Here is a 24683-nt window from a genome sequence, read left to right as displayed (position 1 = left end):
GATGCTTGTTGAGATTTCAGGGGTAGAGAGGTAGATTTGTGAGTCATCAGCATAGAGATGGTATTGAAAGCCATGGGATGATATCAGAGAGCCAAGGGAAGAAGTGTAGATGGCGAACAGGAGAGGAGATTGATTTGTATTTTTAGAAAAAAGAAAAAGATAAAAACACGTGATATCTCATATTTGTGATTACCATTTATATTTGATTTTTTTTTGTAATGTTATGCTAAATTTGTTTTCTTTTCTCAATAAAGATATCATTAAATTAAAAGGAAAACCTCTGTCAGCTATTAATGTTTGGTTTAGCGTGCTGTAACGATTAACACAAAGATGTGTTAATCTGCCTTTCCTGTTAAAACTCCATTAGGAGGCGGTTAAGTTACACTGTAATGGAGTCTTTGGTTAGGAAGGGTTACTGGGCAGAACATGAGCTCTCTACAGTTAACACACTGCAGTTATTTTGTGTTAACAGATTAAAATGCTGTTAAAGTGAAGGCATTTACCACTTCCAAAATAGGAGGTTCCATTTGCCTCTGCAGTACCAGTGCATACAGGCAACTTTAACGCATGACCAGAATGTGAAAATGCTGAAAACACGACTTCTTGTTGCTGCATTAGTCATGGGCTTGCCGCACAATACATTCCTGTGTTAAAGCATGCTAAATCCACAACTTAATGCACATTAGTTTAAAAAACCCCACAGTATTTTCTTGTAAAATGGTAATAACTCAGGAGACCTTTTACTAAGTCGCGTAGGCACCTATGTGTGCCCAACGTGCGCCAATTCAGAACTACCACCCAGCTACCATGTGGCCCGGGCAGTAATTTCATTTTTTATGCATGTCCAGTACACAGGCCGGAAAATCTATTTTATTTTCCAGTGCGCAGCGCTAACCGGGTGGTAATCGGAATTGTACGTGCACTGAGGATTACCGCCCAGTTAACATGTAAGACTTTACCGCTAAGTAATGGGTGGTGGTAAGGTCTCAGGCCCAAAATAGGTGCGTGCCAATTTTCATTTTGCCGCAAGTCCATTTTCTGGCTCAAAAAAAAAAGGCCTTTTTGCAGACGTACTGCAAAAAATGGACCTGTGTGCGCCCAAAACACACGTCTACAACAGCACAGGCCACTTTTCGGCGTACCTTAGTAAAAGGACCTCTCAGTACATAAAGGAGCAGGGAAAGGTATATAGACAGACAAATGTAACCAAAACGAGAGACTGACTTAGAAGATGTCAGTATATGCACAACACACTGGAAAAGATACCTGCTCATTTAAAAAAAAAAAAAAAATCTAATTCATGCAGCTGAAATGGAATAATTTGAGGAATAATTTTACTGGAATTTAGATACTTAGGTTTTATTATGGTAAATTTACCAGAGAAAGCTACAGTTAATACAACATGATTTCAGAAGGACAAGCTTTATGTCCTGAACAACCCAAATAAAGGGCCTCTTTTATCAATCCGCACTAGTGGCTCCCAGTGAGGTAATGCCGAGAAAGCCCATTCACTGTAAATTGACTCCATCGGCATTTGCTGCGTGGGAACTGCTAGCGCCGCTTGATAAAAGAGGTCTTAAATCAGTTTAAGTGCTGATTAATATAACCATGTTAATTTTTCATGTATGACAGCATTCACTTACAAAAGTATAGGTGAATTAAATCAATCCTAAATATAGTTAGAGGAATCCTGAATTTTAACTATATAAACCTCTGACAAAATTAATGAACCACATATACCTATAATACAATGCCTTCAAATTATTTTCTGACTTCAGAACAATTTTAAGGTTAGAAGCTTTTAAAAACACCCAATATATATTAATGGTAAGAAGGACAGCAAGAAGGTGATTGCTGGAAGAAGATACTATTGGGCTCATTTTCGAAAGAGAAGGGCGCCCATCTTTTGACACAAATTGGGAGATGGGCGTCCTTCTCCCAGGGTCGCCCAAATCGGCATAATCGAAAGCCGATTTTGGGCGCCCTCAACTGCTTTCTGTCGCGAGGACGACCAACGTTCCCAGGGGCGCGTCGGAAGCATAGTGAATGTGGGTCTGGGGTGTGCTTAACACATGGTTGTCCTCGGCCGATAATGGAAAAAAGAAGGGCGTCCCTGACGAATACTTGGACGACTTTACTTGGTCCTTTTTTTACCACCAAGCCACAAAAATGTGCCCTAAATGACCAGATGACCACCAGAGGGAATCGGGGATGACCTCCACTTACTCCTCCAGTGGTCACTAACCCCCTCCCACACTAAAAAAAATTTAAAATATTTTTTCCAGCCTCAAATATCATACCCAGCTCCATGACAGCAGTATGCAGGTCCCTGGAGCAGTTTCAGTGGGTACTGCAGTCCACGTCAGGCAGGCAGACCCAGGCCCATCCCCCCCTACCTATTAAACTTGTGGTGGTAAATGTGAGCCCTCCAAAACCCACCACAAACCCACTGTACCCACATCTAGGTGCCCCTTCGTCCCAAAGGGCTATGGTAGTGGTGTACAGTTGTGGTGAGTGGGTTTTAGGGGGGGTTGGGGGGCTCAGCACACAAGGTAAGGGAGCTATACACCTGGGAGCTTTTTCTGAAGTCCACTGCAGTGCCCCCTAGGGTGCCCGGTTGGTGTCCTGGCATGTCACGGGGACCAGTGCACTACGAACACTGGCTCATCCCATGACCAAAGGGCTTGGATTTGGTCGTTTCTGAGATGGGTGTCCTCGGGTTCCATTATCGCTGAAAATCGGGGACAACCATCTCTAGGGATGACCATCTCTAAGGTCAACCTAAATGTGGAGATTTGGGCGTCCCCGACTGTATTATCGAAACGAAAGATGGCCACCCATCTTGTTTCGATAATACGGGTTTCCTCGCCCCTTCGCGGGGACGTCCTGCGAGGACACTCTCAGGAAAACTTGGGCACCCTGTTCGATTATGCCCCTCCACAGGTATCAAAGAGAGATGTTATTTATTAAAATTACATAAAGGGACCTTTTACCAAACTGCAGTAAAAAGTGGCCTTAGCTTGTCCTTATGCAGGTCATTCCCGTATGCTAAGCCCATTTTTACTGCTGTGGTAAAATGGCTGATTTTTCTGTTTTCTTTAGTAATAGCTACGTGCTAATTTTACCATAAGGGCATGAGCTCCTACCGTCATCTATTTTGTAGGTTGTAAGGGCTGTTGCGGTAACCATGTGCTAATCAGTTAGTTCGCAGCAATGTATCTTTGCTAACCGATTAGCGCAGAGCATGCTCACTTTCCGCCCACATCACTAAAAAAAGTGGGTAGTGTATGCCGAACACAAATTTACAAAAGCAGGGCAGAACCTCTACATCAGGGAGTGCAAACAAGGAGTAGAGGTTGACCAAAAGACGAATCCAACGCTGGAGATAATGTAAGGAAATACATTATTGTTGTTGACACAAAAGGACCCGATATGCTGAAGCAGCGGTTGTTTTTAATTTGAGTGCACACCTTTTGGTAGTTTTGGTTGCAATACTGTTCTTTGAACTCACACCTTTGATCAGTTAGAAGTATATAGTACATTACGAGGAATATAAACAACACCCCTGATGTAGGCGTTTTGTGACGCCGAAACACGGACTGTGTCAGGTCCTTCAGGGCCGGTCTTAGCAAGTGCGGGGCCCTGTGCAGACCAATTTGGTGGGGCCCCATCCTTGCCCCGCCCCCACCCTAGCTCCGCCCACCCTAGCTCCACCCCATTGATAAGATTATTCCATTTTTAGAAATTTTTTTTATTTATGAAATTTCAAATAAAGACAAATGAAGCTAAACTTGTACAAAAAAACTGATTGAAATAATAAGCACAATGCTATCATCATGAAACCTCCCCTCCCCAGAAATTATTCAGTTCAAGTCCACTACAATTAGTAGTTCCAATTCTCATAACAAAGGAGAAAATAAGGAAAAATATTAAGAAAAGATCCAGCACAGTGCTACAGTGTACAAGGTATGCCAGGAATGCTTTATCTGCCTATGGCTGGAGAGAGGTTGAGTGACTCGATGCGGTCCTGGTCCGGGTCGGAGCGGAGGCACGAGGCAGAGTTGAGGCACACTGAGTGGGGCCCCCTTAGGCGCGGGGCCCTATGCGGCCGCCTTGGTCGCCTCTGCCTAAGACCGGCCCTGAGGTCCTTTTGTGTCAACAACAATAAAGTATTTCCTCATATTATCACCAGCATTGGATTCGTCATTTGGTCAACCTCTACTCCTGCTTGTTTCCGACCACAAAATTACCATGGGATGCCTGGGCGTGCCACGTGATAAGGCATTTTTAGCTGTGGTTTGCACACATAAGTGCTTACTGCAGCTTACTAAAAGGAGCAGAGTTATCAACATGGGCTACCGTTAAGACATGTTATTTTACCAGTAACTTGTGCTGTTTTAGCACAGGTTCCATTTTACGCAATGAGGCCTAGTTCTAAATAACTGGGTTTAACATTAATATAGCACGTCTTAACAGTAGCCCATGTTGATAACTTTCCCTTTTGTCTCTACCCTACAAATCACTGGGCTCTGTTTTCAATGGAAGATTACTATAACTGGTAAAATGCTTTTGAAAATAAGCATCTGAAAACTCAGGAAGCCTATTTACTAATGGGGTCTTTTACTAAGGCACGTTCACGTTTTTAGCGCGCGCTAAAATTGGGCACACTAGAGATGCCCATAGAAATCACTGGTGTCTCTAACATTTAGCGTGTGCCTATTTTAGCACGCGCTAAAAACATGAGCGCGCCTTAGTAAAAGACCCCCTAAGGATTTTCTCCCACTTTGTATCTATCGGAAGAATGCTTAGTAAATTCTAAATAGAAAAGAGCAGACCTACACATTTCACCTCAGAGGCGCAGGATATAAAAACATACATTTAAGGCTTCATTTCAGAAATATAAAACTTGCATACTTAACACAACTCACTGGAAACATCAAGACTGACTACATTGTAAAAACCTGATAAAAACAGAAGACTTACATCGGAATTAAATCTCAACTGGCAAATGTTGCATGATGCAATTTGTTTTCTCCTATGTGGAAGAGGAACTCCAAATGTATGCTTTATCACAGCTTTCTGAATTGGGTCCATCTGTAATAGAAAGGAAGAAAAAAAAGAAATTAGACTTTCCTACTCCATCAAATCCTAAAAGGGGGCGTGTCTTTTAGGTGCATGTTGGGCCATTTTTTTTTACCGTGGCTGGGGAAAAAGGGCTTTTTTTAAAAATAGGCCAGGAAATGGGCGTGCGCTGAAATTAAAACTAGCGTGCGCCTATTTACAGCCTGAACCCTTACCGCCACCCACTGACCTAGCAGTAAGGGCTCACCTGATGCCCATATGGTAACTATGCGCCACTTGCTGATTACCGCCAGGAACCACCCCCCCCCCCCCCACGGTAGAAAATTATTTTCAACCATAGAATTTGGCGCATGGCAAACTCTGACTTACCACTTGGCGCACACGCTAGCCCAGAGGTAGTGCGGATTTGGCACATGCTACCCACGCATTAGCCCTCCCACACCATAGTAAAAGGGCCCCCTAAGTATTGCATGTTATTTTGTCATCTCCATACATTTGGTTTAATTGATAGTAGGGATGGGCAACCAGAAAATTTCCATTTCATATCATTTCCATTGTCATTTCTGAGAATATTCATTTTTGTTTGGTCATTGTTTCAACACAGGGGCAAAGTCTTTGAGTGCACACTCTTTTGAAAGAAGTAACACTATTGGGCTCTTTTAATACAGCTTAGCGCACACTAACGGAATTGGAGCAAGCTAAATGCTAAGAAGCCCATTTCTTCTTCTTTGGAGTCTTTGTCAGATGTGTGAGTGTGGTCAATCCTGTTTTGAATGCTGTGGCAAGTGGCTCTATGGGTGGGGTGCAGGTCTCTAGGTGTGAGCATACTTTGTGCAAAATTGCTCCATTAGATTGTCAGTTGCAGTGGCATAGCTACAGGGAGCCATGGGGACCTAGGGCCCCCCAAATTGGATCTGGGGATCCTGGTTTGGCTGGCGGGGGTCCCCAACCCCCCTCCCCCAGCTGAAGCATTTGTCCAACGCTGGTCTCATCACATTGCTTACCCTGCTCTTCACTTGTTCAAAAATCTTATTTTATCATCCTCACTTTAATATCCCTTATCTCTTGTTTGTCCTGTTTGTCTGTCCTAATTAGATTGTAAGCTCTGTTGAGCAGGGACTGTCTCTTCATGTTCAAGTGTACAGCGCTGGGTATGTCTAGTAGCGCTATAGAAATGATAAGTAGTAGTAGTCTTCTCAGTTGCACCATGCATGCTCGTTTTAGTGAAACTGAGCATGCATGACACTTTGCACATGCTTAGTTTCATTAAAATGAGCATGCATGGCGTGACTGAGAAGAGAGCAGGCAATGCGAGACCAGTGCAGGACAAATGCTTCAGCTGGCGGGGGTTGGGGACCCTCACCAGCCAAGGTACTACATCATGTAGCGGCAGCAGTGGTGCGGAGGGGGGGGGCAGCGGGGGGGAGGCGGGCCAAAATGTACCCTCCCACACTTTAGGCCAGGGGCGTAGCCAGACAGCAGATTTTGGGTGGGCCTAGGCAAGAAGTGGGTGGGCACCAAATGATCTCTCCCCCACCCCCACACCAAAAAAATATCTCAGATGGTGGGAAAATGCTTCTCTCCAGTCTCCACCTTGGTAGTCTGCAGCAGGCATGCGCTGAAAACTGAGCATGCGAAGGTGCCAGTATTGTAGAGAGCAGCATTTTCATTACCATGTGCTACTGTTGGATGGGCCTGAGCCCTAAGTGGGTGGGCCCCAGCCCACCCAAGCCCACCTGTGGCTACGCCACTGCTTTAGGTTCTGGCCCCCTTTCCCATCAAGGTCTGGCCACGCCCCTGGTCAGTTGTTCCAAAAGTTGTGACAGCATATTTTGAGGGGATGTTATATTTATTTATTTTTGCTGCTTGAAAGGGAATGTGATGGGGTGGAGCACAAAAAGGGAGATGAGGTTAAGGAGGATAGTAGGAAAAGAAGGGGTAGGTATGTAGGATTATTTTTAATTGGATGCTAGCATTTAATATTTATGCCAGTGTATTAAGTAAGTCAAAGCCTGCTCTGTATTCAGGATGTTTACATTATTCAGATAGGATTTTACAGGCATACTGGACTTGTGGTGGTTGGGCATGGCTCAACTACCACAAACATTTTCTTAGGAGCCTTGCTAAAGATAAGTCTGAAGTGTGGGGTTGGCGTGATGTTGATTTCTGGTTGACAAATGTTCGTTCCTCATTTTTTTCAGATGGTGATCCCCTCAGGGGAATCAAATATCTCTCTCTATAAAAGGCAACCCCAACGTTCTGAAGCCTCCACGGAAGTTGAGGCGCCCGAGATATCCGGTGTGCCCTGGAGTGTCTGCACTGCCCTCGCGTCAAAACGTCATGACGTCGAGGGCAGAGCTATAACACACAGAGGGCCGAAACGCGAGGCGAACGCGAACCCTGAACAACGCAAGTAGCTCGGAGGGAGGGTCTGCACCACCCTCGCGTCAAAACGTCATGACGTCGAGGGCGGAGCTATAACACTCGGAGGGCCGAAACGCGAGGCGAACGCGAACCCTGAACAAGGCAAGTAGCTCGGAGGGACAGAGGGAGGGGGCCCCTTGCTAGCACCCGTTTCATTGCGCTCAGAAACGAGCATTTTTTCCTAGTTTGGGAATAAAACAGATGGTAGTTAAAACAAAATGCTCACTGCCACTGGCTGAATATTTACACTACAGTGATTCTTTGTATAGATTTGTGAATAAATATTTTTGAATATTTTAATCCAATAATTCCATAAAGTTTTTATGACTGGTATTTCCATTATTAGAAGACAACACATCCCTATTGCAAAGACATCACATTACTTAGGGGTAACATATCTAACAGACATTAGTATGCCCTAAGTGCCATGTGGCCTGTAAGTATAAAATAGGACTAAGATAAACGTTAGTAAAAGGGCCTCTTAGTTTGTTAGCAGTAAAAAAAAAAAAAAAGAAATCAGTATTACCAATAAATCATAACTAGCTGAGATAATATTTAACCATTTCTCTGAACTCATGTGCAACTTTCTTTAAATCATTCACCTTACTTTCCAACTCTTCCTACTTTCTTACCTATCTATGTGTTACATCTTTGCTTTACCCTTCACTATCAATTATAATGTTCTATTACGTATTATGTTGATATTGTAAGTAGTATACCATGCCATACTTTGTGTTGTTTTTGAATATTTTTACTACTGTAATTGTCTATTGCTCATGTTTGATCTATTCTTACTGTACACCACCTTGAGTGAACTCCTTCAAAAAGGCAGTAAATAAATCCTAATAATAAATAATAAATAATTAATTGAATATAGATTATTTTTCCAATCATTTTGTTCCTACTAATATGCTCATGAACAAATCTGTTGCTTTCTAGACCATCTTTCCCAACAACTAAAGCACCTATGTGCTTTAGTACCTATATATTAACAAATTTCCAGATTGAAATATGTACAACTCGGTGTCTCAAAGTACATTATTAACTATACTGTAGTAGTACAACTTTGGTGCTCTTTAGAAGCACAGGCCCCTACAGAACACTAAATCCAAAAGTACATGAAAACCATAAGCTCTTCAGATTTTTGACTGGCACACAAGTAAATCTGTTCTGTATTGCTCAAACTGTCCTCAACACTCAGGAAAAATGGAATGGTTAATGATAGTAGATAATCTGGAAGACATAATCGGTGGGCTTTTTTTTTTTTGTTACATTTGTACCCAGTGCTTTTGCACTCATGGCAGGCTCAATGTGGCTTACATATTGTATACAGGTACTTATTTGTATGTGAGGAAATGGAGGGTTAAGTGACTTGCCCAGAGTCATAAGGAGCTGCTTGTGCCTGAAGTGGGAATTGAACTCATTTCCTCAGGACCAAAGTCCACCACCCTAACCACTAGGCCACTCCTCCACTGTGCAAGTGTAAGTAACTTGAAAATGATCTGTGTATCAACAGGAAGCCAGTGAAATTTCTGGAACAAAGCAGAGACGTGATCAAACTTGCATGATTGAGATATTAATTTAGAGCAGTGTTTTGTATAGATTTGAGTCTTACTATCAAAGCCCATACCAGTCTATCCAAAGCTGTCTTTTCATTTGCAGGACACAGACCATAAAAGTCTGTCCTGCATTGTCCTCAGGTTCCAAATTACTGGAGTTTTCATCTGAGTCCACTCCAGCCGATCCTAAACAAGATTGCCACATACGAGGTTGTCATAAAACACCTAGCCACCTGCCTGGGGCTACCCCACGTCCACTTAGACGGTCTATCCCCAACACAGCTCAGGTCTGCCTACTGCTTGTTTTCTACACCCTCCTCCCACTGACTAGGTCACAACCGCCTCTGGGCGAGACTCCCACTCTCGAATTACCCACAGTGATTTCTAGGTTACTGGAGGCCACACTTCCAGTGGTCTCACAGTTCCCAGAAAGCACTCACAGACCCAACACAAAAACCACCAGGATTCTTAATCAATCCAGACAAGCAGAGTCAATAAACTAAAAGGAATGTTTATTGTCTGAAAAATTAGGACAATGAACAGAAAAGGTGCAATCAGCAAAACAACAACAGGTAACTGAAATATGGATCAATTATAACACTAACTAAACATGTGTTTACTATCTAAATAGTACCTGTGGAGATCAGGACATAATAGCTGCTCAGAAGTTATCAAATATAACTTTTCACAGGGCTTCAGCAAAGATCTCTCTCTCTCTCTCTTTTCCCTTGCTGAAACTGGAGCAAAAGCTAGTAACTCATGGGTAACTTCAAACTCCAAACCAATTAGAGCCCAGAACAACAACATTTGAAAATAGCTGGCCACATCACTGCAGGCACTTCCTCTCGGTGCTTAAACTAAAAGAGGAATCGTTCACTTATCTGCAACAGCTTAAAACATAACATGCACCACCTGCTTGCCAAACTAGAGAAATACATTGCAGGAAAATATCAAAACAATTATCATAGGCTTAAAAACCCACTGCTCTGTCACAGGGACTCAGACTGTACAAGCTTGCCCAGCACCGGCCTTAGTTCTTTATAGCCAGAGCTGCCATCTAAGCACCACTCGACATGCAACCATTTAAGTTTTGTTTTCTATACCAATCATTTTCCACCATTAATTTGAATGCTAAGCATCAAATTGAGTACATTTTTTTTTTTTTTTACAAAAATCCAGGGGTTAATGTTTTGGTTGTTGCCAACCCTGAGCAATGTTTTTGGAAAGATGGCTTTAGAAACTGAAACTGAGAACTGACTTCAAAAATAAATTCTTACCACTCACCTCCACCCAAAATTTACTATACATTAAATTACAGTATCTCTCAAAACCTGAATAATTTTTTCTCTCAGTCCTCACAAACACAAGGCATATAAACAGCCACCCCTTCTGTATACAATCTTTGTCTTGTTCTGAAGGGAAATAGAAAATAACTAAGACAGATTGTTTTTATTTCAATTTTATAGCTAATATATTGCAATATTACTTACAGCAGTGCACCCATGATATCAATTTAATATAACTGGTAAATATTTGCCTATATTATACTGCTGTTTTAAAACCACACAGCTTGCACAAAGCATAACTATTTTAGCTACCATAACAATCTCCTAAAATAAAATACTAATAGAATATATACAAATAGCCTAATTAATGAATCCATAAAGCTATATAAATCTAAGGAACTATCCAAAATAAAAGTTCATCAATATTATGAATTTTCTGTATCTAAAAGTCCATAGCAGACTATGGACTTTTCCTCTAGGAACGTATCCAAACCTATTTTAAACCCACATATGCTAACCATATGATTAAATATTTGCTAAGTAAAAAAAATATATTTCCTTGTATTTGTTTTAAAAGTATTACCATGTACTACTTTTAAAACACTTAGAGGTTCTTTTACGAAGGCATGCTATCAGGTGGCCAGTGGTAGCTAAAGCGCATGACTTTCCCATACGCTCTGGCCACCTCTTAGTGTGGCTGCCAAAAAAGCCAAATTTCTATTTACAGCAATAATGGCCAGGTGCTAAGTTCATAAATAGAGTCAGGACATTTACCATGTGAGCCCTTATCACCTCCTATTTAGCAGGTGGTAAGGGCTCACGCACTAACCCAGCAGTAATTGGGCAGTACACAATAATGTGGATGTGCTGCCAATTACAGCCAGAAATGCTTCTTGCAGTAGAAAATGATTTTGTACCATGGGAAACGCAGAGCTACCGAAGGGGTCCTGGGTGCACCTGACATTAGTACTGTTTTACCATGCTACCTGCACAGAAGTCCTACCACACCTTCATAAAAAGGTGTAACTTCATTAAGTGTCCTCTGGTCTTTGTACTTTTTGAAAGAGTAAAACCTCAGTTCACTTTTACCTATTCTACACTATTCAGGATTTTATAGACCACTCCCTCAGCCATCTCTTCTCCATGCCTAAGAGCCCTAACCTCTTTAGCCTTTCCTCACATGATAGGAGTTCCAGCCCCTTTATCATTTGGTTACTCTTCTTTCAACCTTTTATAATTTCACTATAACTCTTTTAAGATTTTTTAACACCGATCATCGCTAGCTAAATTATCCCTCGATATTCAATGCTGGCCATGTCTGAGCACCGGCATTGAATATCGGGGCTGGTTGGGCAGTGGAACTTATGTGGCTCTAGCTAAATATCAGGCCAGGGCCCGCATAACTTTGTTTTTGTTTCAAAGAGCCCCAGGACCCCCCAACAATGCTCCTCTTTCCCTTCCCCTCCCCCATCCCACATCAATAACCCCTCCAGAAGACCCCCTGACCCCAACCATCCAGGTAGGCCCTCCCCCAGCACCACCTGTATCCCTGGATGTACCCTTGCTCCTGCCTCCTTGCAGTTCCTCTCTAAAATGGCTGTCAGAACCTCTCATGGCAGCTCGTGGTACTTCTTGCCACGAGAGGATGCTGTAGCCATTTTAGACAGCCACCATAAGGGGCAGGAGTGAGGAGGCGGCACTTCTGCCCCCAATTACCCTGCTGGACCACCAGAGATGCAGGTAGGTCCAAGGGCCCACCTGTACAGCTGGAGAGGCAGGGGGGTGCTCTTGTTGGGGTGGGGGCAGGAGGGGGCTTGGTGGCTTTTTTTAACAAAACATTTATCACAGCTTTTGAGCTGTCCTAATTAAGCTGTTTAGCTATGTGGGAGATGGCACTGAATGTCATCAGCACCCATATAACCTGGGGCTCCTCCATAGTGCTGCCCACAGCACTGCCTCTGATCTACCCGCTTTTTGTTTGGATGGTCTGTGGGGATAATCAGCTACACTCTCTGGTTAAGTGCCGCTGAATATCACCACATAGGCAGCAGAAAGCGATTTAAGTAGGCAAGAGAGGCTCCTACCTGCTTAAATTGTTTTGAATATCGGCCCCATGGAGATCAGAATTGTATGCTATCAGGGACATTTTCAAAAGCTTATTTTATAATGCAATGTGCTTAACTTCTAATGTGTGCAGGCAAAAAGGGCATGGTTATAGGCATGGAAACGGGCATTTCATGAGCAATCTGAAATTTACGGGTGTAGTTACAGAATATGGCCCAGTGCGCATAAATCTATGAGCTGGGATTTACACCACATTTTTGTTGGTGTAAATGGACGTGAGTAGATTTAGGCTCTGGGATATCACCTAAGTGTATTCTATATACTGTGCCTAAATCTAGGTTCCACTTATAGAATACAATTAGACAGAAATGTGTTCTGCGTGGATTTTTTTAGGTGCCATATATAGAATCTGGTCCGGGGGGGACAAAAACCAAAGGGGATTTAAAATGTCAACCCCCTAATCTCTCCAGTGGAGTGCTGCTCAATAGCAGCTAATTACGATATCCTAAACATACTTGGTAGCAGGTTTAACTCCTGATGTCAATATTTTAGGACATAGACATTTACACCTAATTCTATATATAGCACTCAAAACTGCACATACAATTTTGGTGCATGCCCAAATTGTGTGCATAATTTAATTGTTTAACAAGCCAATTAGTGCTAATTGGACACTAACAATCAATTATTGGTGCTAATTGGCAATAATTGGAATTTATGTGCACATCTTTATAGTTATTATTCTATAAAGATGTGCATGTAAAGTTTTCCAAACAGATTTGAAAAGGGGGTGTGGCTATGGGAGGGGCATGGGCGGGTCAGGAGCATTTCTAGGATTTGTGCGCAATGTATAGAATTTGAGGGATCTGCACCTAATTTAGGCTCAGAGATTTACACCAAGGTTCAGTTGGTGTGACTCCTTCACCCAAAATTAAGCATGGATCCTGGTGCTAAGTGCCAAGTTCTCAACGTGGAGTGTCACTTATAGAACAGTGCTTCGTACACATTTTTTGGTGCCCAAAATTGGAACACCATTTACAGAAGTGAGTCCCATGTCCACTTCTGAAATGGAAAATAAATGTCTATGAACTTGCTAATCCCTTGACTCACCCAAAACATGCCCTTGCCATTTACACACATTTGGATTTGTTATATGTATACCCCAGTTTTGTAAAATTATGTAAATGGTTTAGACATTTATGCAAGATAAAAATTTAAGGGGCCCTTTTACTAAGCCGAGTACGCACCTACATGCGCCCAATCTGCCCCAAATTGGAGTTACCGCCCGGTTACCGCATGGCCCTTGCAGAAATTTCAATTTTGATGCGAGTCCACTCTGCGCATCTGAAAAATATATTTTATTTTCTGACACACGGCAGCTATGCATGACAAGTGGAATTTGACGTCCATAGACCATTACTGCCTGGTTACCCCATGAGACCTTACCACTAGGTCAACGGCTTGCAGTAAGGTCTCAGACCCAAAATGGACGGGCAGCAATTTTCATTTTGCCGCATGTCCATTTTTGGCAAAAATAAAAAAGGCATTTTTTGTAGGTGCGTTGAGAAATAATTCTGTGCGCGCCCAAAACAAGAGTCTACATTACCGCAGGCCATTTATCAGCACACCTTAGTAAAAGGACCCCTTAGTGTCGGTTTATGCACATATCTAATGTGAAAAGGGTTTTGTAAAATGAGGGCCTTTATGAATACCCAGAAAGCTGTTTTGATGATGGCTTACTGGAATTGGTAATTCCTTAAGTAGAATCTGAAATACTTCCTGTGTTCTCTATGCTTGTATAAGCATCTTTGATATCCAGAGAGAAAAGCCTGTGTTATTTGTTTATTATCATTTCCATTTAATGTACCACTCTTCCCTGAGGGTTTCAGAGTGTTTTACCATGACATACAATCCTTCTAATTTACAGACAATAATTTAGCTGACCAATCAGCCTTAAAAAATACATTTTACAGTAATTAAGCATAATAATAGCAACACCTTGGGCCAAAACATGATGGTTAACAATGAACACTATACATAATAAATTAATGTACACTATGAGATAACACAAAACATCAAATACAATGGCCATTTTCTACAGTTACATATTGTCATATCTTACCATATTTGCACAGAACATATTGCATTTATCCAGTCATCCAGGAAAAGTGATGCTAGAATTACAATGTGAAGGAGACAAGTGGCCCAGTGCAGGTAAGATAAACTACCTTCCACTCAGAACTCAATGCAGCAAGTTAAATGAGAGAGAAAAACAAGCTAATACAGAGTGCCAATTTGGTACTTTAGGTATACTGTTCCTGGGGCAGAAGAAATGCTTGAGAAAATATCCATGTCTTAAACGAATAAGAATGAGAACATAGAACATGATAGCAGATAGAGACCATATAACTTCACTAGTCTGCCCATCCATACAGCTACATGAATAGCTCTACAACTTTAGATGTGACACTGTCATCTGGCAGAGCATTCCATACTACTGAAGCTCAATATGTAAAGGAGGGATGATGAGTGGATTTTCAATGAATCCTAAAAAAATGGAGAGCTAAATTAACTTGCTATATTGAAAAAAAGAGTAAGAGGGTAAAGCTCTCATAGAGCAGTAAGAGATTAGTAGACCAGTTAAGAATCGACTTGTATACAAACAGCATGGGAATTATGGTACCTAGAGAAATCATTTTCAGGGGGTTTACTCTGATTTTTCAAGGCAATATTCATACTCTGGGAGTCACTTGGACTCCAAGCTCTCCTTCCAGCCCCAGATCTCCTTAGTTGTCTGCTTATCGTTTTTTGTCTTACACTGAATCCACATAAAACCATTTTCTTTCACCTTCTTCAATTTTTTTTTTCATATCTCCTGCCTCGAAAACTGCAATGCTCTCTACAATGGTGTTTCCATCAGTTCCCTTAAGAGCTTACAGCTTCTCCAATCTACTGCCATAAAACTCCTTTAGAATGCTCTCAATTTGACCATGTTCTCCCTCTTTTGAAAACTGAATATTGGTTCCCATTCTGGGTGCATCTCAAATCCTAGATCTTTAAATTATTACACTGAGCACTCTTCAATGGGTTCTCCCTTTATCTAGCTACTCTTTAGCCCCTTATGTTCTCAGATGAATGTTTCACTCCTCTCAAGCTGCACTCCTTTCTCTGCCTCTTTCTTCTTACTTTTGTCTAGATTTGACAGAGATTCTGCATTTTCCTATCTAGGATTTGTATCCCGATAATACTATGACTAGTTCTAAGTGGATCACACGTGAGGAAGAGTGAACCAAATGGTCAGATAGTACATGTCAATTAACGAATACAGTACATCATAAAATAATTATAATTCTAATAAAAGAAAACCAGTAGATTATACATTAAAATATTTCCAAAATAAAAAGGTCTAAGAAACTTGCTAAAAAGCAAATAATTAATTATCAAATGAAGTTCTAACAGTAAGGAGTTCCAGAAAGATACTGCCCTATATGAAACAGAGGTAGACAGAAATCTCTTGAATCTAACTTTGTGTATAGATGGAAAGTGTAGTAAGCATTGTCCCCATAAATGATCGGAATTATGGCTAGTGTAGATATTTAAGTCGTTTAAGTTGCTGAGACGCTCACAGAGGGTCCTGTGCTGGACTCATGATTCCTAAGGGAAATGTTCCTCCTGAAGAAGGAGTGTTCGAAATGGGGTCTGGCATGGAGGAACAAAAGAGAGAAGGTGTGAAGAGTTAGAAGGTGCTTAAAGTCTGGAAACAGTATGTAAATTCCAGGAAGCCCTTGACACACTGCACTGATTCACTCTGCTGAACTAACACTACTCCAAGAAAAGTGCTGGAGAGACTTTGTTGTGAACACTGTGCTCCTGCTTGATGTGATTTAGAAGATTTTTATGATTTATAAGGACTATAATTTGAACCTTTAAGGACAATATCTAAGACACAAGTGGAAGATTTGAAATTGAGGAAACAACAATTGGGGAGCATGTACACAGATTGTGGATATATAGAAATGTGCCCACACAAGGTTTATGTGAATGGGTGGTGAAGTAAAGGGTGTGACTGGGCAAGTTCCGGAACTTACACAGCATAAGTGGTTTTATGTGATATATGTATTGTAATAAAAGAAATTAAATATTTTAAAGGAAGAACGTTTTTTTGTGATATAGTGTAGATATTCACCATTTTCACTAGTTAATATAGAGCCTCACCATGTAACATTTTAAGAAAACAATCCCTAATTTGAAATGCATCCATGCCTCAACCGGCAACCAGTGCAAATCAGACAAAGACGATGTCATTGAGTCAAATCGACTCAAAGAATAAATCAACCTAGCCACAGTGTTCTGTACTATTTGTAAACTTCATAAAGAGGTTTTAGTGCACCCTGAAAAAACACTATTACTGTAGTCAAGTCTGGAAAGAATTAAAGAGTGAACCACTAATCTAAAGTTAGAAGTATCAAAATATTTTCTGATATGGCGTAATTTTAGTAAGAAAAAAGATTTCTTAATAACAAGATTGATGTGAGATTGCATGTTAAGCATATTATCTAACTCAACGTCAAACACCCTAGCTGACTTATCAAAGTTGAAATAGTCTGTCCCAATATTAAATTGTAGACTACTAAAAGGGTGCTCGTAAGATCCTAGTCAGAGAAATTTAGTTTTTTGCTTATTTAATTTAAGCCTGTGAATCATAATCCAATTCTCTATTATGATAAAGCAATTCGTTATACCAGCAAGTGTTTCAGACCAGTTAGAAAAAACAGGACACAAAATTTAAATATCATCAGCATATATGAAAAATGATAAGTTAGCTTGCTCCAAAAGAACTCCCAGTGACTGTAACAAAACGTTGAATTGAATGGGCGGCAACGGAGAGCCCTGTGGCATAATCTGACATTCTATCCTTCCACTTTACTGAATAGGACCTACTTGTAAGAAAGCCTCAGAACCACTGTAGTACTGAATCAGAAATTCCAATATTACTCAGTGTAAACAGCAAAATCACATGAACAACCAAATCAAACACGCACGAAAGATCGAGTTGAACCAAGACTGCACACTTGCCTTGGCTCAACAAGGTTTTACCCAAAGCAACAATTGAATATACAGTGGGGGAAATAAGTATTTGATCCCTTGCTGATTTTGTAAGTTTGCCCACTGACAAAGACATGAGCAGCCCATAATTGAAGGGTAGGTTATTGGTAACAGTGAGAGATAGCACATCACAAATTAAATCCGGAAAATCACATTGTGGAAAGTATATGAATTTATTTGCATTCTGCAGAGGGAAATAAGTATTTGATCCCTCTGGCAAACAAGACCTAATACTTGGTGGCAAAACCCTTGTTGGCAAGCACAACGGTCAGACGTCTTCTGTAGTTGATGATGAGGTTTGCACACATGTCAGGAGGAATTTTGGTCCACTCCTCTTTGCAGATCATCTCTAAATCATTAAGAGTTCTGGGCTGTCGCTTGGCAACTCGCAGCTTCAGCTCCCTCCATAAGTTTTCAATGGGATTAAGGTCTGGTGACTGGCTAGGCCACTCCATGACCCTAATGTGCTTCTTCCTGAGCCACTCCTTTGTTGCCTTGGCTGTATGTTTGGGTCATTGTCGTGCTGGAAGACCCAGCCACGACCCATTTTTAAGGCCCTGGCGGAGGGAAGGAGGTTGTCACTCAGAATTGTACGGTACATGGCCCCATCCATTCTCCCATTGATGCGGTGAAGTAGTCCTGTGCCCTTAGCAGAGAAACACCCCCAAAACATAACATTTCCACCTCCATGCTTGACAGTGGGGACGGTGTTCTTTGGGTCATAGGCAGCATTTCTCTTCCTCCAAACACGGCGAGTTGAGTTCATGCCAAAGAGCTCAATTTTTGTCTCATCTGACCACAGCACCTTCTCCCAATCACTCTCGGCATCATCCAGGTGTTCACTGGCAAACTTCAGACGGGCCGTCACATGTGCCTTCCGGAGCAGGGGGACCTTGCGGGCACTGCAGGATTGCAATCCGTTATGTCGTAATGTGTTACCAATGGTTTTCGTGGTGACAGTGGTCCCAGCTGCCTTAAGATCATTGACAAGTTCCCCCCTTGTAGTTGTAGGCTGATTTCTAACCTTCCTCATGATCAAGGATACCCCACGAGGTGAGATTTTGCGTGGAGCCCCAGATCTTTGTCGATTGACAGTCATTTTGTACTTCTTCCATTTTCTTACTATGGCACCAACAGTTGTCTCCTTCTCGCCCAGCGTCTTACTGATGGTTTTGTAGCCCATTCCAGCCTTGTGCAGGTGTATGATCTTGTCCCTGACATCCTTAGACAGCTCCTTGCTCTTGGCCATTTTGTAGAGGTTAGAGTCTGACTGATTCACTGAGTCTGTGGACAGGTGTCTTTCATACAGGTGACCATTGCCGACAGCTGTCTGTCATGCAGGTAACGAGTTGATTTGGAGCATCTACCTGGTCTGTAGGGGCCAGATCTCTTACTGGTTGGTGGGGGATCAAATACTTATTTCCCTCTGCAGAATGCAAATAAATTCATATACTTTCCACAATGTGATTTTCCGGATTTAATTTGTGATGTGCTATCTCTCACTGTTACCAATAACCTACCCTTCAATTATGGGCTGCTCATGTCTTTGTCAGTGGGCAAACTTACAAAATCAGCAAGGGATCAAATACTTATTTCCCCCACTGTACCACAGTTTTGGTACCATATTGTCTATGAAATACAGACTGAGAATAATATAGAATATGTCTGAAGTTGCTGAATAACAATACCCTCCATTACCTTCATTAGAAGTGGTACAGAGGCAATAGATCTAAAATTACTGGCCACTGTTAAATTTCCATTTGGGTTCTTGGGAATACAAGTAAGGACAATGCTACCACAGACAGAGGGAAATATACCTTCCTGAAATTCAATGTTAATCCACTTAGCCAGCAAACACAGATATAGTGATGAGGCATGCTTCACTAAATATGTAGGACAAACAGGGCTTTTTTTGAGGGGGTACTTGGGGGTACTGAGTACCGGCACCTTTTCTATTGGCTGCTAAAATTGACCCATGGTCCCCAAGTTTTAATGAAAGAGCTCAAGCTCTACACACCAATTCTGCCTTGTCATAGGTTCTGTGACTGGTTGCAGGGGGCCTGGCTATTGTGGGGAGGGTCTCTCAGTGATTACCCCCACCCCTGAAGGGTGGCCTAGCATTTGAGTACCGGCACCTTTTTCACTAGAAAAAGTGCACTGAGGACAAATATCCAAACAATATAAAAACTTGGCGTATTTCCATAATGCTCTCTTAGTATCACCTATAGTAATTTCATCACATTTCAACCATATCTTGTCTGCTAAAATAGCAATGTTTGATAAAGTCTCTTTCTGTCTCTGAAGCCTCTTGGCAAGTCAAAAAAACTCTTCATTGTCTCACACACAAACATGTGGAGTGATTTTAAAATGCATTTGCATGGAGTAAAATGTTGTTAGATGTAGGGAAATAGGCTTTTTAAAAATTGCACTCTTGCAATATTCAAAGTAATTTTACCAACCAGAAATAGCTCCTGGACAGTTATTATTTATTATTATTATTTATTGCATTTGTATCCCACATTTTTCCACTTATTTGCAGGCTCAATGTGGCTTACAAAGTTTTATTAACATTGTCATTCCAGGATATCAGATACAGTTAGTATTGTGCAGAGATTAAGTAGGGAAGAGAGAAGAAGGAAGGGAGTGATTAGGGTAGTTATAGAAGGTGGGCTTTCATAACTGAGTAGGTTGGTGAGGTGGGTTAGTGAGGTTATCAGTTATCGGTTCTCATTGTAGGCTTTGTTAAATCTCCTGTTCAGGTTCAACCGCTAATTTTCAGTGGCACTTAACTGGTTAGTGCCAAACTAAAAACCCACTATTTGGGGGACATTCTGGGATGAAGCTGGCACATGATCTGCTTTTAAGACCATGATGGGTATGACTTACCTGAAGACCTCAACTCCTCTCGTCTATCAGGACAGACCAAAGGCAGTGGTGGAGAAGCTTTACCTCCAGAACTAAGGAGAGTCCCAGACCAAGATGTGGACTAACAGATTCTTTCTAAACCATATGTCTTGACATAGGCATGAACTATGGGGGTGCAAGGGGGTGTAAATGTAACCCCCAAAATCTTTGTTGTACCCCCTTTGCCATTCCAGTGAAAGCTGCAAACCAAAGCCCCCTCATCTCGGGCACTGGGGAAAGCCTCAAGCTTCCAGACCTACCCGGACACTTCAAGTAGGTCTGGGGCCTTGGGGCTTTCCCCTATTCATGAGAAAGGAGCTTTGGTGTGTGGTCAGACAGCAGCAATCCCTCCCTCAATTGCTGCTTCCTATGCTGGCCCCACAGTTCTAAATGGTGGCCGCAAAGTCTTCCAAGACTACTACAAAAGGTTGCAGCCGCCATTTTGATTCATGGAGCCAGCATGGGCAGCAGTGAGCTGGGGATCACTGCTTCCCGACCAGGAAAAAGGCGCTACATGAAAGGGGGGAGGCAAGGAGGAAGAGGTGCTGCATGATGGGAAGGGAGAGGGGGAAAGGCTGTACTTGGATTAGAGGGCAGGGTGAGGGGGAAATGCACATGGATAGAATGGAATGAAAGGGAGAGGATGAAAGGTTGCATATGAAGGGAAGAGGGGAGATGTGCTGCACATGAAGGGAAGGGAAGAGGGAAAACTAGATACATTTGAGAAGGAGGCAGAAAAATTGAAGAAAGCTGAATGTGAAAAATCAGTGTCAAACAGACATAAGGCAGGAAATGAAAAAGAAAGAAGTTTGAAAGAAATAACAAATGAAAAGGAAGCCCTGGAAACAGAGAAAAGCAGAACTAGAGATTGGAAACAAGATGATTAGAATAATAAAAACAACAAAGGTAGGAAAAATTATTGTATTTTCAGTTTAGTGGTTGAATTATGTCGGTGTTGAGAGGAGACATCTGTTGGCTTTATTTTGCACTGTACAGTAGACACACAAAACAAAAAAGTTAAAAAAAAGAACCCTTCTACAGACAGGCAAAAGTCAAACAAAAAGAGTGGAAGGCAAGAAGACAAAGCCCAAGGATGGCCAAAAGGCTCTGTTTATTTTTCTAAAAACAAAAGCTGTATATGCAATACAGTCTTCAAATGTGGTATACAGGATGCACTTGATTTGAAATTCCCAACACAGGCCATGGTTCAGTACTTGTGCCTTCATCAGGGTACCTGTCAATGCTGCAACCAATGTGAAATAACTGCAAACCAGTGAGTGCAAGCAACAAACACACTACTCTTAAACTCGTGGACAACAAAAGTGCCAGTGAAAATCAAGTGTTGTCCTATTTTTCTGTCCTTGAGCTTAAGAGTAGCTCATTTGTTGCTCACACTCACTGGTTTGCAGTTATTTTGCATCAATTGCAGCTTTGACAGGTCCCCTGAGGAAGGCATAAGTGCCAAAACATGGCCTGTGTTGGACATTTCTTGTCACGTTCATCCTGTATACCACACTGTACAGGATGACATGCCTTTCTATGTCTCTGGTGTTCCACAACATACAGAGTCTAGGTTTTGCTTTGCATGTTTTTTTGTAGGTCCTTATTTTGCATCAGGTGAGAGTCATGGTCTGCATCTGCAACTGAAGTGGAGGAGTGGCCTACTGGTTAGGGTGGTGGACTTTGGTCCTGGGGAACTGAGAAACTGAGTTCAATCCCTGGCACAGGCAGCTCCTTGTGACTCTGGGCAAGTCACTTAACCCTCCATTGCCTGCCACATTGAGCCTGCCATGAGTGGGAAAGTGTGGGGTACAAATGTAACAAAAAAAAGTGAAGGACTCTACTGGCATGTGGTGTCTATGTAGGATTATGTAACAGTCCATCTTGTTCCAGTTTCCCCAGTAGCAGGTTATTTTGGTGTTCTAGGGCCTGTTTTCATAGGTGGGTTAGAGCTATTATAGTATGATGAGTTTCCTATATAGGTTTTGAGTGCCTTTTTGCAGGGTTTTGTGCTATTTTTCAAAGAGTCTAGCCTGTTTGAAAAATAAAAATGCTCAAGACTAGTAGGGTCTCCATTTCTGGAAGACCAATGCTGGGCGAACCCAGCCAGTTGGGATTTGGGGATATCCACAATGAAGATGCATGAGAGAGATATTCATACAATGCATCCTTGACATACAGACCTATCTCATACATCTTCATTGTACATATCCTGAAAACCTGATTGGCTGGGTGTGCCCCAAGGACTGGGTTGAGAAGCACTGCAGTAGAGTCACCACACAAAGAAAAACCCATGTAAGTATCTAGCAGAGGAAGGAGTGTGTGCTGTTCCTGAGTTGATTGTCATAATTTGAATTTTTTTTTTGTTTTGTGTGACCAGTTGTAAGGGGGTAGCTTCATTGTTGGGAATATGAGTTTATGATACAGAACTGGAGCTTCAAAGTTTATATTAAGAGTCTGACCAATGCTGTAGAGAATCCAAACTTCATGCCCACATAGAAAAATTGGTTGAATGATGCAATCAATTCTATAATGATGGTTGTACTGGGTAGTGGAAACAGGCTGGAGGAGGGCAGGGTTTCCTTTATGCACAGAAGATTGCTAATTTAAAAGTGGAGGAGGAAGGGGGTCATGTATGGAAATTTCTCTTCGACTTGCCCCCCCCCCCCACACACACACACCTAGCTGGTCCCCCTGTTGCCACCCCAAATATTTATGTCTAGAGACACCACTGCGTCTTGACTGAGCAAACTGAACATGTCTAGCCATTGGATTATTCATAACCAGAGAAGAGGATACATGCATTTTGGTCCTGATATTCAGCTTGCGGCAGTGAACATCTTGTAAGCCGTCGGATGAATTGACCCTAAATATTCAATGCTGGGTAGTGCAGCACCTACTGAATAGCACCACTAACCTGCTATGTACTGACTCTGCCCAAATTCAGCCCCTGGTTGCACATTGCTGTTTAGAGCTGATATTCAGAAGCACTATCAGGTTAAGTGCAGCTGAATATTGGTGGCTGGCCCCTTTAGCTTTAGTTTTCTTCTTCCTTATCACCAGGTAGTTCACAATGAATTTATTTTTAAAAAACACAAGCCTTATGATATCCCAACACTGCTTCCTCACTGCTCTTCTGTTACTCTAAAGATCCTCCAATACAGCATACGTCGCTCATCATGCCACTTTGGTTATATACCTTTGATGGCACACCAGAGTCTATCAAGATGAAATAAACACCTGTTGGGTGCATTTATATAATGACAACATGCTCCCTGGGTCAATCTGCCCTCCCTTAAAGGAACTCACTGTCCCGCAAGATTAATAATGCATATATGTGATGTTAGCATGCTCCTCTGGTTGACTGCCCTCCCTAGGAAGATCTGGAGCCACTGCCAAAAGCTGGAAATAGGTTGGCAAGAATCTTCACCAGTAGCACTGGGTCTTTCACCTTCACTTCCTGTAGAAATGCATTTTAAGAAAATAATAAAAGAGATTAACCAGTTTATTTTCAAAAGAGAAAGACACCCATATTTCGACTCAAATCAGGAGATGGGCGTCTTTCTCCCGTGGGTGAACAAATCGGTATAATCGAAAGCCGATTTTGGTCGTCTTCAACTGCACTCCGTCGCAGGAATGAACAAAGTTGATGGGGGCGTGTCAGAGGCGTGGCAAAGGCGGGACTGGGGCGTGGTTATCGACCTAGGAGAGATGGGTGTCTTTAGCTGATAATCGAAACAAGAAGGGCATTTTTAACGAGAATTTGGTCCGCTTTATTTGGACCCATTTTTTTCAGGTCCAAGTCCCAAAAAAGTACCCCAACTGACCAGATGACCACCGGAGGGAATCAGGGATGACCTCCCTTGACTCCCCCAGTGGTCACTAACCCCCTCCCACCAAAAAAAACCCCACTTTACAAACTTTTTTCCCCAGCCTGTATGCCAGCCTCAAATGCCGTACCCACCTCCATGACAGCAGAATGTGTTCTATCCTCTGTCAGCCTTTCCCTGGTTCTGATGCAGGTCTCGGGTGAGTGTGACACCTTTTCTGTTAAGGGTACTGCAGAGTCACATCAGCAATGCATTGTGGTGGGTGTAGGGTATTGGGCTCCATGATTCCATTAGCTTGTGTTACATGCTCACGATGTTGGTAGTTGGTAGGTTCTTCTCCCATGGTGCTTTTTCCTCTGCTTACTGGGTCAGAGTGTGCCCCTTCAATCTGTTCAGAACTCTGCTGCACGTCTTATATTCCGCCTGAA

General features: G+C 42.1%; 1 protein-coding gene across 3 annotated transcripts in view; it reads right to left on the bottom strand.

Moving 5' to 3' along the window:
* Positions 1-24683, bottom strand: part of ZNF385D (zinc finger protein 385D) — a 766537-nt gene that overhangs the window by 317329 nt on the left and 424525 nt on the right. For all 3 annotated transcript variants that reach the window (XM_030206770.1, XM_030206764.1, XM_030206774.1), the window contains one exon: positions 4984-5094. The gene's annotated coding sequence lies outside the window, so the exon portion shown is untranslated. The remainder of the gene's footprint in view (positions 1-4983; positions 5095-24683) is intronic.

This window comes from Microcaecilia unicolor, chromosome 1, assembly GCF_901765095.1.
Source record: "Microcaecilia unicolor chromosome 1, aMicUni1.1, whole genome shotgun sequence".
Taxonomy (NCBI): domain Eukaryota; kingdom Metazoa; phylum Chordata; class Amphibia; order Gymnophiona; family Siphonopidae; genus Microcaecilia; species Microcaecilia unicolor.
The sequence above is the reverse complement of the archived record's forward strand: the minus strand, read 5'-3'. Positions and strand labels throughout refer to the sequence as shown.